Raw genomic sequence first — 4312 nt, forward strand, 5'->3', positions numbered from 1 at the left:
CAAGGGCCCGAAATGGCAGAGCATTGCCCCCTGGTGGGCATGCCAGGTAGATCCAGGTTGCGTTCATGTGAGCTGCCCTGCTTCTCACTTCAGAAAAATTAATAATAATAATAATAATAATAATAATAAAAGAATATAGCAATACCTCGGTTTTTGTTGATAATCTGAAGACAACTGGTGAAATACAAATGGATGAATACTGAGGCAATTATTTCCATATCAATCAATATAAATTCAATTAATTCATTCTAGACTCTCCAAAATATGTACCAAAAACACATTTTATAGAGAATAAATGTAGAATTAATACTAAAAACAATAAGAAATTAATATAAAATGAATATAAAAGAATAATGTAAAGAATAAATGAACATTTAACATGGCATTATTAGCAAGGGAAACACTTAACAGGAACAATGAGATTTGAGCACAAGTGATTTTATCTTATGTGAGTTACGTACATTTTGAAACTGAATAACTCAAACACCGAATACTGTATACGCAGTAATCACTTATATGTAATTGTAGTATTAGCGCTTGCAATCAATAAGAAAAGCACAAAAACACTGGAAAGCAATGGAATTGTTGGGCTAGACATGTGGGGTGATGTTCACACAACAAGAAACAACGCCACACTGAGCAGGAAAATGCGTGGGGTGTCCTTTGTTTTCGTAAAATTAGCAGCGAGGTCACGTGGGTGCGCCAATGAAATCCAGGGCAACTGTCAAAAACCGAGACATCTTTTACAGAAAAATCGATGAAAACCGAAACCAACAATAACCAAAGTCAACAACTGAGGCATTACTGTACTCTTGTCTGATAGGTGGTAGCACACCTGATAGAGAACTGACCCAGAATGCTGAGGTCACTGGTTGGAAACCTGAAGTCACTGGCTTAAATCTGGTTCCAGGCAACAAGGCTGAGATCACTGGCTTGAATTGGTGGTGACAAGGATTGAGTCTGAGGTTACTGGATTAAGACTAAGGTCACCAGTCCTATTTCCAGGGAGGCACATACGAATGAGAAACAATCAATGCAAAACTAAGGGGAGCAATGGGTTGATGCCACTCTGTCTCTTTTTCTTTCTCTCTGTCTCTCTCTCTTTTTCAAAAAAAAAAATACTCTTCTTCCTTGAAGATGATGTTTGATGAAAGAGAAGGTGACTAGAAAGAAATTTAATGTCCTCATAGAAAACTTGAGAACACAGTGTTCTTGAAGGTCAGATCTTGGCTCTATTCAGGGCTCTCAGCTATTTCCCATCTCTTTATAAATGGCTGGGAATTTGCACCTCTTGAGAAAAAGCAGAAACTAGTGGAATGCAAATGGATCTTGGGTGAAACAGATTTGTCTGTATTTCCCCTGACTGTGCAGAAAGCAGTATTGTTATGACCTAGAGACCTTACTCTTCCCTCAGTCACTAACCGTTAGATAGGTTCTTCCTGACTACAGACCTCTGACTTCCATTTGTTAGAGCACTTCCTTTAGAATGTAATTTCAATTTTTAAAACCGAATTTATTTGGATGACACTGGTGATCAGAACTATACCAGTTTTAGGCGCCCAATTCTAGAACATATCTCTGTACACTGTATTGTGTGTTCACCTCCCGAAGGCAAGCCTTCATCCACTGTTTATTCCCGCATGCCTTCAACCACCTCCTTCACCCTGCAATCACTCCACTGTATTTTTTGTCTTTGTCCATTAGTGTTTTTCTTTTATTTTATTTTATTTTTTTTTTTTGGTCCTTTTTCCTCAATCCCTACACGCCTCTCACTCAGATTTCTGCTCTCCCCAAGAGCTGTCAGCCTGCTTTCCATGTATGTATGAGCCTGCCATTATTGTGTTTGTTAGCTCATCTTGTTCATTTGATCCACAAATAAGTGAAATCATATGGCATTTGATTTTTCTTACAGGTTTATTTACTTAGCATACAAATCACCAGGTCCAAAAAGGTAACATTTCTTTCTTTTCATCGCTGCATAGTATTCCTTTGCATAAATGTGCCGCCACTTTTTTTATCTACCTATCTACCAACAGACTGATTTCAGATCCTGGTGATTGTAAATAGCACTACAATACATATAAAGGTACATTTATTCCTTAAAATTAGTGCTTTATGATTCTTAAGATGTAGTCTCAGAAATGGGATTGCAGGGTCAAAAGACAGTTTTATTTTTTATTTTTAAAATTTTTATTTAGAAAAGTTAATGGCTGACCATCAATGATAAAAGTGCATAGGTTCCAGGTAAACATCTCTATAGCATTTGAATTGCTGATTGCGGTACATGCCCATGACCCACAGTCAAATAACGTTTCATCACCGTGTACTTGTCCTTTAATCGCCTCTGACCCACCCTCTTCTCCATGCCCCTCCCCCAGGTAACCTCTTCACTTTTATCCATCTCCATGAGTCTCAGTTTTATATCTTACCTATCTGTCAAATCACAGTTCTTAGCTTTTTCTGATTTACTTATTTCACTCAGTATAACGTTCTTAAGGTCCATCCATGTAGTCATAAATGGCAATATGTCAGCATTTCTCATGGCTGAATAGTACTGCATTGTATATATGTACCACCTTTTCTTTATCCAGTCCTCTAATTAAGGACTCTTTTGTTGTTACCATGTCTTGGCCACTGTGAACAATGCTGCAATGAACATGGGGGCATACATCTCTGTGTACCAATGTTTTCTAGTTTTTGAGGTAGATACCCAGTAGAAGGATTGCTGGGTCATATGGTAGTTCTAGTCTTAATTGTTTAAAGAACCCTCATAGTTTCTTCCATAATGGTCGTACCAGTTTACATTCCTACAGCAGTGAGTGAGTGTTCCCTTTTTTCCGCAGCCTCTCTAACATTTGTTATTACCTGTCTTGTTGATAATAGCCAATCTAACAGGTGTGAGGTGTTATCTCATTATAGTTTTGATTTGTATGTCTCTCACAAGCTAGCAAAGATGAGCATCTCTTCATATATCTATTTATTGTTTGTATGTCCTCTTGGGAGATGTGTCAGTTCAGGTCCTCTCCCCATGTTTTAATAGGATTGTTTGCTTGTTTGTTGCTGAGTTTTGTGAATTGTTTATATATTTTAGACATTAACTTGTTTTTAGAACTGTTTGCAAATACCCTCTCCCATTTGGTAGGCTGCCTTTTTGTTTTGTTGTCAGTTTCTGTGCAGAAGCTTCTTAGTTTAATATGGTCCTATTCATTAACTTTTGCCTTAACTTCCCTTGCTTTTGGGTTTAACATTCCTTGTTTCACATGTGACTTTTCAATTTTCCTAGCACCCTTTCCTGAAGAGGATTTCTTTTCTCCATTGTGTGGTTTTGGCTCCATTGTTGAAGATGATTTGTTTATACATATGTGGTTTTATTTCTGGGCTCTTGAGTCTGTTCCATTGGTCTGAATATCAGTTTTTCTGCCAATAGCATGCTGTTTTGATCATCATGGTTCTGTAGTATAATTTGAAGTCAGGTATTGTGATACATCGGGCTTCAATCTTTAGTCTCAGGACTGCTTTTGCTATTCAGACTCTTTTGTGGTTTCATACATATCTGGTGATTTTTGTTCTATTTCTTTAAAAAATGACATTGGGGTTTTAAGGGGGATTGCATTAAATTTGTATATGCATTGAGTAATATGGCCATTTTAGGTATGTTGATTCTTCCAATCTATGAACATGAAATATATTTTATTTCATTGTGTCTTTTTTATTTCTTTCAGTAATGCATTATACTTTTCAGTATATAGTTCCTTCACATCTTTGTTTAAGTACATTCTCTAGTATTTTACTTTTTTGTTGCTATTGTCAAAAAATTGTTGTTGTTTTTTCAGTTCATTTTCTGAAGTTTCATCATTGGAGTATAAAAAGGTAATAGACTTTTGTAAGTTGATTTTGTATCCTACAACTTTACTGTATTGGTTTTTTAATATTCTGTATGATATTAACTGATAGTTTGTCATATATGGCCTTTATTATGTTGAGGTACTTTCCTTCTATATTTACTGTAATGAGTTTTTAAAATATATAGATGTTGTATCTTATCAAATGCCTTTTCTGTATCTACTGCTAGGATCATATGATTTTTTAAATTCTTGTTTAAATTTTATTTAGAAAATTAAATTTAACAGTATGACATTGATGAATAAGAGTACATAGTTTTCAGGTTAACATTTCTATAGCATCTGAACTGTCGATTATGTTGTATATCCATCACCCAAAGTCAAATCATAATCTGTCACCGAGTGTTTATCCTTCTTTAATCCCCTCTGACCTGTCTCCTTTCCAAAAATTTTCCCCCCTGGTAACCACT

Source organism: Saccopteryx bilineata, chromosome 3, assembly GCF_036850765.1.
Source record: "Saccopteryx bilineata isolate mSacBil1 chromosome 3, mSacBil1_pri_phased_curated, whole genome shotgun sequence".
In the NCBI taxonomy this organism is placed as follows: Eukaryota; Metazoa; Chordata; class Mammalia; order Chiroptera; family Emballonuridae; genus Saccopteryx; species Saccopteryx bilineata.